The sequence below is a fragment of the Jaculus jaculus genome, chromosome 4 (assembly GCF_020740685.1).
Source record: "Jaculus jaculus isolate mJacJac1 chromosome 4, mJacJac1.mat.Y.cur, whole genome shotgun sequence".
NCBI lineage: Eukaryota > Metazoa > Chordata > Mammalia > Rodentia > Dipodidae > Jaculus > Jaculus jaculus.
The window spans coordinates 175,624,805-175,639,622 of record NC_059105.1 but is presented as its reverse complement, the minus strand read 5'-3'; positions in this window follow the sequence as shown (position 1 = coordinate 175,639,622).

Below are 14,818 nucleotides of genomic sequence, written 5' to 3'. Positions count from 1 at the left end.
GTTGGGCTACTTCTGTTTCTGTGGTAGCAGACTACAAAAATGTGTCTGAGAAATTTATTAATGTATTTTTCAAGTTTTCCAAATTTGAGGTAATAATTCCAAGTATGACTTAAAAGGTTAAATAAAAATTCTTTTATAAAGATACCCTATACCTGAGCTTTTGACAGAAGAAATGTTTTAAACAGATCCAATATGTTTCATAATTAACTTTGAATTATTATTTTTTTTTTCCTGTGATACAGTGAAAATATCATGAGAAGCAGGAGACCTTAGTTCTAGTCCTGGCTCCTTTCCAGAAGACCTGGGCATACCTCTAAGCCTGTGTCTCAGTATAGTCCTTGTGTGTAAGATGTGTTTAGCCTCTTCCAAGAAAAAACGTGTGGTTCTCCAGCCTAATTAATCATCTAATTACTTAGGGCCATTGCGACTACAAGTTAAAAGTCTAAAATCCAAGAAAAAATTCAATGTATGAATCAGTGTAACCTAAAAGTTCATAAAGTACAACTGGATTCTGGATTCAACTGGATTCTGGATTCAAGCCACATTAAGTACCCAGTTTCCTCCTGCCTTCCCAGGTTCCGTCAGGGGTGGGGGCAAGTCTGCCTACCTCTCCCAGGTTCATGGAGAATGGAAGGTTGGGCAGATGATGCATGTCTCTTCCTCAGTAGCTCTGCCCACCCAACTGTTACCTCAGGCCTCTGACTGGATGCCATGCCGCCCTGGGTCACTGACACCAAGCATGCCCTGCTCTATTGGGGCTCGCCTCCCTTCCACCTGCAGGCTGGAGTGGAGGTGCTGGGCCGTGTCTGCAGCCCATCAGGCCAGCCAGGAATGGAAGAGGGCCAGTTCTGAAGCCAAACAGATGACGGGAGGTCATTAGAATCGGGCACAGGATTCCTAGGCGGGGTCTTAGCCCTCCAGGTCTATACCCGAATTCTGCACTGTATGTCTGATTGTAGACCATTTGAATGGGAAACAATATTAGGCAGCAAAATGCCGTCTCGTTCATAACCTCATAGGCAATTTTATTTTTTCTGCATTTATGAGGACTTTTTTTTCACTCTCAGCGGGAGTAACTAATGGAGTTCAGAAAGTATTTAATGGGCCACCTCCTGCCCTGAAAACGGCTTGGCATAGCACAGAACTGTACTCAACCCAGTTAGAAGTCCCGCCGAGGTGTAGGCTTCAAATGCGGCGGGCTTCACTTTCGTGCGGCACTCTGCCGCCCCAAAGCGTCAGGTCTGACAACTTTAGAAAACAGTCAATTACGATAACGCCTGAGGTTGCCCACTTGGCAGTGCCACCGTGCTGAGAATCGCTCACCTGGGCTCTGTTTTTGTAAGAACGCTCAAGGACTTAGAGGGAAATAAAATACTTAACCCTAAGTCACAGATTTAATGTTGAAGACAGCATCATCCACCACATGGAAATGACCAGAACTCTAGTCCAGTTATTTGGAATGTCCTTCCTTACTTCGCCATTTCATTAGAAAGCAATGGTTTTTCAGCCCCATGATAGACAATTGTAGGACAACAGATATCTTGACCCAATTTGAGTGGTGACGTATGCTGGATAAGCATTTCTCTCCAGATAAATGTAAGTCTGGAAACCGCAGTGTGATGTCAGTGTTGGTGATGGCACACTAACTTGGCAGATTTCTGGAACTGTAGCCCTTGCTCTCTGGGGACAGATATTGCAACACCAAGGCCTGATACATGGCTTTCTGAGAGCCTCTGCTTAACAGAAGCTTATTTCGTCTTACATCAGTTTTCCATACACAGAGATGCATACACTGAAACAAACAAACAAAAATGCTTTGTGGACTTGAGACAAGATCTCATAGCCGTGGATAGCCTCAAATTTGCTATGTCTATAGCCCAAACTGACCTCAAACCTTGCTATACTCCCTCTCGCTTCTGAAGTACTGGAATTAGGGTTGTAAGCCCTCTGACCTAGCTAATCACTGTAGTTTTGCTCCCCACTTTGGTGACCTGAGAAACTCCTCCAGGTTACACTGACAATCTGTAAGCTGTCAGGGTGACTCTGTCATGCTAGGATCTGGTGGACAGTACCAAAACCTCTGCTCTTCCCCACTGTGAACGTGTCTTCTCCCAGCAGGAACAGCTGTCCCTCCATCTCGGGTGATAGCCTTGTGTGGCTGGCCTCCAGCCCATCTCCCAGGCAGGTCTTTCTAGTAAAGCTTCTTGCCCTCCAGGGAGCTCCTCCTCCAGCTCAACTGGGAGCTCTTGAATGTGATGTTCAAAAGCTTCCCATGTGCAAGTTAGCAGGCCTATCTATTCTGCTGCCTGAAGAAATCTTTCTTCCTTGCGGCATCTTTCAGGGTAGATATCTTGAATTTTTAAATTTGATTTTCATGGATTCAGTACTGTCTATGACTTTTCACACCTTTAATCATGCACCTAGCTACTGATGGACATTGTTCTGGTAACACCTATTGCTAAATGTGAGAGAAAAGATTGGTCTAGATCAGGCTGGAGATGCACCTCTGGAAGGACTCTGGCCTGATGTGCAAGGCCCTGGGCCCTGGGCTCATTCCATAGCACAAAAGGTTGAAAAAAAAAAAAGATTATCCTTCCTCCTAAGGAGGAATCTACTTGAAGGCATCAACAAATGTTTTTTTTTATTATTATTATTATTTCTCCTCAAAATAAGTACTCAAAAATAATAGAAGTTTTATGTATTACCCAATTATAGATAGTGTGGGCACTAGTTAATTACTCAAAAAGAACTGTGCTTGAAATTACACCAAAATTTCTTCTAGTTAAATTTTCTCAAAAGTACCACTTTTAATAAAATTCAATTATTATATTGTTCTTGTGCCTTGGAAAAAATACATTTGGCCGGAGGATTTGGCTAGAATCGATCACCACATTTCCTTTGTCCTCTGGGTAGAATAATTTTTCTTTTTAATTAATTAATTAATTAATTTTGAGAGAGAAGAGAGAGAATGGGCTTCCAGGGCTTCTAGTCACTGGAAACAAACTCCAGACTCACGTACCCTCTTGTGCATCTGGCTTATATGGGTACTGGGAAATCAAACATGGGTCCTTAGGCTTCACAGGTAAACACTTTAAATGCTAAGCCTTATCTCCAGCCCTCATTTTTTCTTTATTGTACGGATAGACAAGACTTAGTAGAGAGACCAACACACGCTTTGCTCTTCTCAGAGCAACTGGGATTCTCCAAAGGAATAATGAAGTGACATGTAGGCTTCAGAAGAGATTCTTCCTGAGTGGCTCGGCCTCTGGAGACCACTCATCTGTGCGCTAACATGTGCTAATGAGGTCCATGTGACCACTGTCTCCACCTGAGCCACAGTGCACCCTTGGTTTAGTGACTCCATCTTGTTCCTCAAAGGATTAGAAAGGCCCTGTTTGGGTTGGGCATCTTTATACTGAGGAAGGCATCTGTCTATGATCACAGCTGCTGGGGACAACCAGTAGATGCATAATATGTGAGAAGACCGGAGCAGTGGGCCGACAGCTCTAGGCAAAGCCTTCTCCAACTGCCTTGCTCCAAGCAACCAGGACACAGAGGTCGAGAGACTCATTTACTCGTATAAAGAACAGTTGTTTTTCATGCTTCCCCTGAGAAACAAAGCCACCACAATGATTTTCACTATATATAGAAAATAAATTTATTGTTAATAAAATGAAAACAAGCTTCCTGAATCCAAACATTCTGAGACCCTGGTTGGCAGTCTTATCGACCTGCCAGTACCGCGGGTGCTGATGAAATCATTTCACGAATCTACCTGCTCTGCCCCCCACCCCCCGGGGATTCGACTTCCTCCAGCTGGAGATTAAAACGAAGGGATAGCCTGTCAAGGCAAGGTGGGCGAGCTGCACGTGTTCTTCAAAAGACTCAATAAGATAATAGATTTTTTTTAAAGCTGTTGCCGAGTGTAACTTACTTATAGTTTCAAAGGGCTTTTGGAAAATGAAATCTTTGCAAGTAATAGTAAAGAAAGCTCGAACTCCCCGGGGTGATGTTTAGAGTCCTGTCAGAGACTTAAATCTAATTATTAGCCTGAAAGTGAAGAACAGAAGACCCCGCCAAGTGTCAGCCGGCAAACAATAATAGCCGGGGTGTTCGGCAGCCCCGTTATTAGCGGCTCAAAGGACAGTTCAGCGCATTTATTCTTGCCCTTGAAACAAGGCCGTGGAGGCGTCAGTGTTCCTGATAATCGTTTTTTTTCCACTGATAGGAGAATTAGCAGAGGCTCCTTATGCAGGCTGCAGAGGGGCATGCAGTGCCCACGAGGAGGGCCCCACCCTGTCCTCACCAGCTGCGTCACCCTGCATAATTAGCCCAACTTCCTTGTCCCTCAGGTGCCTTCGTTAAGGAGAAAAAAAGAAGGTTTGGTGAGACACCCTGAGACGTGGCCCGGGGCCGGCTCCGAGTGACGACTCCGTGAGTGTAAGCCGAGTGACGACTCCATGAGTGTAAGCCGTTCTCCTTCCCTTCGTTTATCTTCAAGCCATTGAGCAAGGGACAGGAAACAAGCATGGATGAGCCTAGAAACCCTAAAAATGAGAATGACACCCAGAGAATCTATCTTGTCCTGCTCAGAAGTGTTCTCATGGGATCAAACACTGTGATGAGGTCGATATCATAATGTAACCTCTAAACTGTCGACGTGGCGTCCAGCCACACCGTTCCCATTGGTGAGCCAGAGGACAGACGGAAGGTGACATTAGGCATCATGTGATCCTAGTCTTGCCCTGAATGCAGAGAAGGTGAAAGGGGAGGAGCCCACCCTTGTAACGCAGGGAGGGCCCCGGGGTCTCCACCGGTCCTGAGTGCTCAGCCCAGTTTATTCATTCATGACAGTGAGTGAGTCTCAAGATTTCTGAAGACATGTTCAAAGCGGGCCCTCCAGTCACACTGGACTGGATGTGAGTAAGAGCTCAGCACTGTCTTTGAGGCTGGTACCCAGCAGGCACTGCATCCAAGTGGGAGTGAAGCTAGGCTCCGAAAATGCACCAAGGCCTCGTCTACGTGATCGCCCAACTGGAGCTGGTCCCAGCTCGGAGTTTCCTGGGCTTAGGTTGTAATCAGCCTGCCCCCTTCTCCAAACTGACCACATTCTTTGTTGAAACACCACGGGGCTCAGTGGCCAGTATCCGCTGAGCAGAGCTGTAAAGAAAGAAACCTGCTTTAAAGAGCACCTGATTACAGCCCCAAATTCATTGTGAAGCAGGGTTTTCTGTGGAGCTCTTAATGCTTAGAATATTCCACACTTTCCTGAGCGGGGAAATTGAACTGTCCTCATATGTCAGCATTTTATCTCCTGGGCAGAGATATACGGAGTGTCAATAAGTCCCAGTGCACCAAAAGATGCTTCTTGTTTATGTTTGTTTAGTGTTTGCAAATGCAGTAGCTGCACTGGGGTCATTTTCTAGCCCATCATCTGTCTCAGAGGAACACAAAGGGGTGTGGAGAGCCAACCCTGGCACCATAATCATATCAAAGAGTGGGCACTTGTGGCCTTCATTGGGAACATTGCCCTTGTAATACGCCAAATGACGAGTGGGCTATAGACTGCTCCTTCTCATTTTTTTCCCCAAACCAATCCCTCACCCAGAAATAAAAGTATACTGTGAATCATGACACTATCAGTGAATTTTCAGTGGGAAGGATGTTCTGAGCAGTCAGAAAACATAAAACCATTTGTTCTGCACTGGAATTAACTACGGGACCAGCTAGATAAACACAAGACAATTAATTGCATTCAAGCAGGATGAACAAGACTGTTGTTCTACAGCTTTCATGAAAATTAGGCAATATCTCAGTGGAATTAGTAAATAAGTATATGTCTATGTGTTTATTAAAAGTGAGACCCAGTTATTTCTCTCTTCTTACTGAGCTGTGTAAATAAAAAATAATGTTAAATGAGAAAAATCAACTCAGGACATCCTGGTATCTGCCTTTGATTAAGCCTTCTGGATTTCCGATAGGCTTTTAAGAGGGGTGGTAGTGGAGGGTTATAGGATCACAGTTAGGATCTCCACTGACTTTCAGTTTGCGGGTTTATAGATCTCCAGTCTGGATTCATAAATTTCCTAGAAGAACTGTGACTATAAAGCCACTTCCTTTGTAACTTTCACTCTGTGGTTCTAGTGAAAAGACACAATATGGGGCTAACAAAATCAAAGCTTGTGTCTATAACTGCAGCTAAAATTATTAGTATGTGATTTTTTTTTTTCTGACAATAGGAACAACAAAGAAATACCCAGCAAAGCATGTACTGGAGATTTTTGCTTCTTTTATCTTTTTCTTTTGTAATGTTTTAAGCAAGGCATTGCACTACACATTAAAAGTCAGACTGTAGGGAAAGAAAAAGTCAGGAGGCGAGGGGAAGGGAGTTCTTGCCAACTGCTTTGTCTAAATACTTCCCCACAGTTTATTTTCTATGTGGTTTTCTTCCTGTCTGCCCCATGAACTAAAACCCAAGCTGACATCTCAGTTCACCCTCCTTACTGAGTGTAATGGCAGAATGTCAGGGGCGGTAGCCAGATGGGGCAGGAGCTTAAGAGGACGTCCCCCCACTTCTTAGAGTCTTCAAAGGTCCATGGAAGGTGGAAGGAGTCAGACCAGGAACAGAAGGCTGACCATGTCTGGCGCTAGAGTTCTGTGTTTGGCCCTTACCAAATTATTTCTTGTTCATTTGCTCTCATTTGACAGGAATATTGCTAAGACTTTTGAAAGGACAAGTGAGAAGACATGTCACACACCACAGACATTCTTGAAAGAACAATGTAATGACACATGCATCGTCATTTCCTATTTCACTGTGAATCATGGCACCTTCTGTCTTTTCTTTGTTATCCTCCGTGGGTCCCACGCCCCCATCTCCTTTGTAAAGGCATTTTCACTTGCTCATTCTCCCTGGAAAGGACATCACTGGCAACCACATCCTGTGCTGGACAGCGCTTGCAGCTGTGCATACAGACAGAATCAGACAGAGTTCTTCCAAGACAAAGGTATTTAGTAACTTTTCTATTTTTCTAGTAACCTGTAGCCCCCTCATTTCATTACATAAGAAAAATAAAAATAATGTTCTCACATTCTTCTGCAAATGTATTGAGGGTTACATAAGATATGATTAAAACAAATAGAAACAGAAACTGAGCCTCAGAAATCCCTAAGCAAATAAAACTAGGCCTCAAACCTTGCTCAAACTGCAAAATAAGCAAAATGTAATTTGCAGAAATTTTAGTTAAAGCTTAGAAACGTCAGATAGAGACAAAACTTAACCTCACCCAATCATAAGCAGCCAACTAACATGTGATTATGTAGCTAGGGAATTTCTAACAGACGAAAATGAAAAGCAAGAAAGTTGAATAATCTCTTGTTGTGCTTCAAATTTCTCCCATAAATACTTGCTTCTGATGACTTATCAGAACATTAAAACCTCTCTCACTCTGGTATTCCCAACCTCATAAATGCTTTGTATTCAAATAAACTCGGCAATTTTAATGTGCCTTATTGATTTACAGTATATAAAAGCACCTAGTAGAATATAAGTAGGAGCTCAGAAAACTTTATTCCCCCCCATGCATAAACAGGAAAAGAAAATAAAATGCTATTTCTTAATTTTTTAAAGGAGAATGCTAAGTAGAAGAGGAAGCTTTTGATTTCAAAGGAAAAAAATGAATTATTTAAGACTAAACAGCTGTTCGCAGGTGGAAATCACAGGGCAATCCGCTGGTTGAGGCCAGCTTCCCAGGGAGCAGGTCCTTGAGCAACGGTGACCAGACACCCAAAGCGCTCTGAGCTCTGGGAAGCCAGCAGAGGCTGTAGGAGGCAGAGCCAGTGCTGGCTTTCCTGTTTGTTAGTGAGAATCACTCGATGCAAACAGGATACCTGAGTCATGCCCAGGCCAGGGCCTCGGGTTCCACATGCGCCATGGGCATAGTAGCCCCAGATTCTGGTGAAAAGAACCATCAACAGACCATTTTCTTGTTGTTCTTGTGTGAATTCTGCTCACAGCCAGAGGAAAACAAGAGAGTTCCAACCTCTCCCTCCCTCAACACAACATACCCTGATCTTCAGTTGATCCCTTGGCCTTACACAGTTCTTAGCTTCAGGTCTGAAGTTTAGTCATTAAGTTCAAGTCCTGGTTGAACTCCAGGGAAAGGCGGGAGGCCCCAATAGGGGAGGCAGGGTGCACAGCACATAGCAGAATTCAGCACGGCATGTCGGATTCTTGGCCGCTGCACACGTCTCAGCTCATTCATGCACAAAGTGGGGGGGGGGGGGCTCACCATGATGCTTTAAAGGCACACCCAGCAGTGCTCATCACCTCTTCCGTGAAGGGAGTCAGGACCCCAGAACTGCACTTCTTCTCTACCCACAAAGAAGTCAGGAGGTGACTTTGCCAAAAACAAAAATCCAGCACCCCAGAACTTGACAAAGAAAATGCAAAGACTCCAATAAAGAAATAGAGCCCGTACTAGCCCCAAAGCACGCCCTGAGGACACCAGGCCAACTTCAAAGACATGCTTTCCTGGTCAGTGAGGACCCCAGAAAAGACCTTTCAACATTCAGAATACTGCCTGAGTCTTGTTTGATGTGTATCTATCGTTTGTATATTATAAAATTAAGTAGAAAGAGAAAAGCATCGAGAAGGAAATCTTACATGTTAAATACCGTGTCTCCAACTTCTGGGAGAGCAAAAGGGGGAGTCTGCTGCTGTGATTGGGCCTGGCTCACCCCTCCCCCGGTAGCTAGCTGGCAGGGCACAGCCTTGTCCCTTCGGGTGGAGGACACGGCCACCAACTCCCCAAGGCTCCTTGCACGGTTGCTACTTAAGCTTGTACTCGAGTGTTTGGCTTGTGGTAGTGAAATCTTTCTGTGTGCTCCTGAGTCCAGGAAACATGAGAAAACCAAGCATCCCCACAGATCAGCCTTCCCAGCAAGTAGAGAAGGAGAGCGTCCTCTGGGGAGAAAGCACTAACGTTCATGCGTGTTATGAGCATGTAAGGACCAGCATATGGTCCAGGGCCAGTTTAGATAAATAAGTTTTTTTTTTTGTGAGAGTAAAAATGCAAAGTCAAACCTTGTAAGCAAAAACTAAGACTAAGCTGTGTGCGGTGACATAGTGGAGATTAGCAGGTGTGTGTGTGGAACTCTAGATAAGTAGTGGAAAGTATAAAAACCCCAGCTGCTCAGAAACCGTTGTCTCAGTCTTCCCGACACTATGACTGACTGAAAGGTTGCTCAGCAGTCCGGACCGAGACCTCCGCGAGACGCATCACCGATCCGAATTCATCTGCCCGACACGCTGTCCAAACGATCAAGACTCGGCTTGAAACACTGCGAACCGAGAAAACACCACGAACCGAGAGAAAAAGTCGCAGCACGGACTCCGCGTTGCCAGGTCGTAAAGCGTCCGAGACGTCGCAACCCAAGTCTCGCGTTATCAGTTTGTATACATGTTAGACTCGTTAGAAATATTCTTGTGTTAGTAGTGATGAATATAATTTGGTTATATATTATATTAGCTATAATATTAGTTGTGATAGTTTGGACTTGCTTGTGTGTGACTTTCATCCCAGTAAACTCCTTTGCAAGTATACCAGTGTCTGAGTATCATTGACCTTCGTGGGTGGAATCCTCTCAACCAATCATCTTTGAGAGTGCTCGCGACAATGCGCATGCGCAGCCTGTGGCATCCTCCACTCACTCCAGTTTCCCACGTGGCTCTTACCTGTTTGGCTGGAAAAGTCAGAGAGTGACCATCTGAAACTCAGCAGGGGGTCTGCAGGTATTCACGCAAACCCCCTTCCTCCCCGTGGGTCATGATGGGATTGCTTGGCCCATCCCCCTGTAAGCATCCGAGAATCGCTGAAGAAAGACCCCAGACTCGAATAGTATGTAAAAGCAAAGAGCATTTATTCTGCAGAATCAGCCAGCATGTGGGGGTCAGCCATTCATGCAAAATGGCCACCGGAGAGGAGCTTGCAGGCCCCTTTGACACACAGCTAGGGGAATTCCAGGAGGGTTAGGTCATCTTCTAATGTGATTGGCTAAGCAAGCAGCAGTGACATTTGTACAACTTTGATTGGCTGTGGCCCAGACTTTACCATCCTTGGACATGTTTAGACATGTTTTAGAGGCATTGCAGGAACCAACTCAGCCCTGGAGCCCGCTATCTCGGGCAAGTCCTTTTTGTGGCCATAGTCCAGAGGTATTGCAGGAGCTGACTCAGGCCCCTGGGCGGCTATCTTCCCCAGCCACATGTCAGGGTCGCTGTTGATTAATAGCCCTTTGTTTATGGTTTTTCCCAGAAGTCTTGCCTGCCTCCTTGGGAAACTGAAACTTAGGCCTAGCTGTAAACTGGAGCAATTTCATCCTCTCACGCCCACAGTGTGACAGGAGCCCTGTAGTCTTCAGCCCTTGCTTGCTTCATTGCCTGAAGCAAGTCTAACAAATCGCATCCCTCAGTCGTCATAGGAGTTGGATTTGGAGAACCAAATTTAATTTATTCAAATACTAACAGCATGGATCTCTATTATGGCCTTTTCCCGTTGTTCAGAGACATTTGGAAATCCAGGCAGGTAAACAGCTTGCCCAAGGGCAGGGACTGGGTGATCAGCTGGTCTAGAAGGGAGGGTGTCCTTGCTGCTTTCCCTGGGGCGGGCGAGGCGGCGCCCCTCCGCGCGGGCTTCCCTCTCCTCCCAACATGCTTGCAATCAGGTGCGCTTACAGGCGCTGCTGTGGTCAGTCGAAAGCTGCTCAGGTCTCCCCAGCCAGGCCACACGGCATGGCATCTAGCAGCTGGGGCAAGGCAGCGTGGGAAGCCAGCTGGGGCCCTCGGCCTGATGGGATAGCAACTGCTGATGCAGGCAGATCACGAGAGTGGGGTTCTGGAGTCTCTGGGAGAGCAGCAGGAACGCGGGAATGAGGGCAGCCAGAGGCCGTGTCCGTCTTCTGCCTCTGGCCGCACAGCGCTGCCTCAGAGCAGGCTCCAGCTCCGCAGCGGAGCAAGAACGCCCTTCCAGCGTCGCGACCTCCCACCCCGGGGAGGGGAGAAGGGCGGCCTCCACCCTCATCCTTGCTTTCCCTGCCCGTGGCTTCAGCTACTTAAGTAAAATATTGATAAACTTGAAACTATACACCATTCTGTGTAGAATGATGAAGTCATGCAACATGTTGCCCAGGGTGTGCACACTGTGTGTACTGCCTGTTGTTCAATGGCTTCGTAACCATCTTATCAGATTGCCTGTTGTAGTAGTGAAATGTTTTTGTTTAAAAACTCTTTATGTACTAATAGCCTCATAAGTCAACCATGCCTCTTTCATTCATGACAACCATCTTATATAGGTACTATATCAATATTACAAGAAGGGTGAAGGCTATATGAGATATTCAGAAAAAAGACAAAAAGATTGTGTGATGTTATTAGTGTGACTGTTATCATTGTCCTATTATTAGTTGTCTCATACTATGCACAGTTTATAAATTTTATCATAAGTATGTTTGTACCAAAAAAAAAACAAAACAAAACAACTATTTAAAGCTGGGTGTGGTGGCTCATGTGTTTGGGAGCGTAAGGTAGGAGAATCACCACAAGCTCATGGCTACCTTGGGCTTGGGCTACAGTGTGAGTTCTAGATCAGCTTCCTGGGCTGGGTCTAGACAGTGCGTGGGGAAATAGGCAGCCTTTGTATAGAACTTGGTAGTGTCTGTGGCCCAGGCATGCCCGCTGGGGTAAGGAGGGATGACTGTGTAAGCATCCCAGAAGCAGTGGAAATCCCCAGCACCGGCATTCAGGGAACTAAAGATGGCCAGGCTGTGGGCGTCGGGAGGCTCCTTCAGTCAGTCATGAATCTGAGCCACGTGATGAGCACTTACTGTATGCTGGTGCTCACATAATAGTTTCCCGAGCATCCCCACCAAAGACCACAGGGTCCACAGTGATGCCGGCTCATTGAGCTTGAATCATATTAGGAGAAGATCCCGAGGGTCTACAGCTCCAAGTCAGAGCGGAAATAGCTGGTTCCCCTGTCATGGGCTGAATGTCTCCCCCTTCTGCAAGCCCATATATAAAATCTCTAATCTTAGTGCTCTGATATTTGGAGGTGGGCTGGAGGGGTGGCTTAGCGGTTAAGGCGTTTGCCTGCAAGGCCAAAGGACCCAGGTTCGATTCCCCAGGACGCATGTTAGCCAGATGCACCAGAGGGCACATGCGTCTGGAGTTCGTTTGCAATGGCTGGAGATCCTGGTGGGCCCATTCTCTCTCTCTCTCTCTCTCTCTCTCTCTCTCTCTCTCTCTCTCTCTCTCTCTCTCTCTCTCTCTCTCTCTCTGCTCTGTCCAATAAATAAATTTAAAAAAATGGTATCTGGAGGAGTAGTCCTTTGAGGTAGAGTTCGGTTGGGTTATAACTGAAGGGCCCTTGTGATGTGGTTAGTACAGTGATAAAGACAGGAAGAGACTAGAGATTTCTCCACAGCGTGAGGACTCAGAAGAGAGACAGCCATCTACAAACCAGAAATGTGGACCTCAGCAGACACAAAACCTCTGACACCTTTATACTGCACTTCCAACCTCCACAAGTGAGGGAAATAGATGTGCTTCAGGCCACTTTGTCTATAGGATGTTGATGCAGCCGCCCGAATTAAAACAGAAACTATATGCATTCTTTGGCAGTGAACTTACCATATGACTGCTTTGTAGGGTGACCAAGAACCTGATGTAGCAGTGAGAAGTTTGAATTCAAACCTTCCCACCCAGAACATTGGCTGGTAGAGCCGTTGTTTGGGTTCCAGGAATTTTTTTTTTTTCTTTCTTCAAGGTAGGGTCTCACTCTGGTCCAGGCTAACCTGGAATTAACTCTGCCATCTCAGGGTGGCCTTGAACTCATGGCAATCCTCCTACCTCTGCCTCCCGAGTGCTGGGATTAAAGGTGTGCGCCACCACACCCGGCAGGTTCCAGGAATTTTTAACACCTTAAGCTTCTATGTCCTAACATTCCACTAGACACCATAGATTTGTTGTCATTCATTTAAAAGAATTTTTTAATATTTGATTTTTATTTATGTATTTGAGAAAGGGAAAGAGTCAGAGTGAGTGAGTGAGAGAGAGAGAGAGAGAATGGGCATGCCAAGGCTTCCAACCACTGCAAACGAACTCCAGATGCATGTGACACCTTGTGCATCAGGCTTACGTGGGTACTGGGGAATCGAACGGAGATCCTTTGGTTTTGCAGGCAAGCCCCTTAAGTGCTAAGCCAACTCTCCAGCCCTTGTCATTCATTTAAATCCCACAACAGTCAACAGAAGGTTTCCTCACATACATTTTATCCATGAATCTGAGAGTAAAGCCCGTATCCAAAGTCACTCTGTTGGTAACAGCAGGTTCCAGTCCAACTCCTCTGGCTCAAAACCCCAGTCTGTTCCCCACAGCTGTGCCAAGGACGGGTGTGCTGGAGAAAGAGCTTGTGGTTTGAGACTGCTAAATCTCTCTTGACTCCTGGGAAACAGTTTGCACCACTGCAAACATGATTTTCACAACCATATCCTAAAGAAGAGCAAGCCACGCTTCTAGGAACTGCATCTTCCAGATGACTGAGTCAAGTCTGTTAGTGGTAAGACCAGATTGACCTATTTCAGCTTGATGGCTGGATTCAGTCACACTGGATTAAAAAAAAAAAAAGTATATATAAAAGAAAAGCACAGTTTTCACTGGACCAAATATTTACTATAGAGTCAAAGGAGAAGTAGGAATCACCATTCTTTCTTGATTCTAAGGTACATGGTATGAATTGAAAATCAAGATATATCTTAAAAATCAATGTGTGATTTTAATGTGCTAATTTTTTTCTCTTCTTTTTCTTTATCCCAAGGGGGAATTATTGACCATCAAATCAGTGGAATTGAAGAACTTTAGTTAAAACCACCATGTGTCAGGCTGGAAAGATGGCTTAGCAGTTAAGACGCTTGCCTGCAAAGCCAAAGGATCCAGGTTCTATTCCCCAGGGCCCATAAAAGCCAGATGTACAAGGTAGTGCATGTGTCTGGGTTTCATTTGCAGTGGCTGGAGGCCCTGGCATGCCCATTCATTCTCTATCTCTCTCTCTTTCAAACAAATAAAAATATTAAAAAAAAAAAAACCAATAACTGTGTGTCTTAGAAATCACTGGCATCTTAGAAAGAGAACCTGTGAAGCAATGGTAAGCCTGTCTCTGTGTTCCCCTGTACCTGCTGGGCAATATGATTTCAACATGTTTATTGGAACACCTCTGTAAAATATTCACTAAAGCTTTTTTGTAAATTTAGGTAAATAGCCAAACTTATACTAACTTATCAAATGCACACTTCACCAAGATTCAGTATCTTCAATGTATCACCTATTTTGTTTTCTCTGCCCCAGATAAATTTTGAAGCAAATCCCAGGTGTCAGAACCTTTCATCAGTGAATGTTTCAGGGTGCAGCTAGCTGTAAAAGAAAAGAAATACCTCTTTTAAAACAGTTTTGACAACATCACCACACACCCTAGAAATCATTACAGCTCCCCAAGGGTAATAGCAAATTCCTTGGCATCCTTAAGAATCTATTTATTATTTATATTTCCCTTATTATCCTGCAAGTGGCCTCAATGCTCTTTTTTTTTTCTTGAAAACTTATTTTCATTGGGACTCAAATAAGACCCATACCACATTTCCCCTGCTTGTGTGTTGTTAAGAGAACCAGGTCTTATTGTCTTGTTAAGAATCCCGTATTTCAGCTTCACTTGATGAGAGCCTTATGACATTGTTTAGCATATGTCTTTTCTTCCTATAGTTCCTG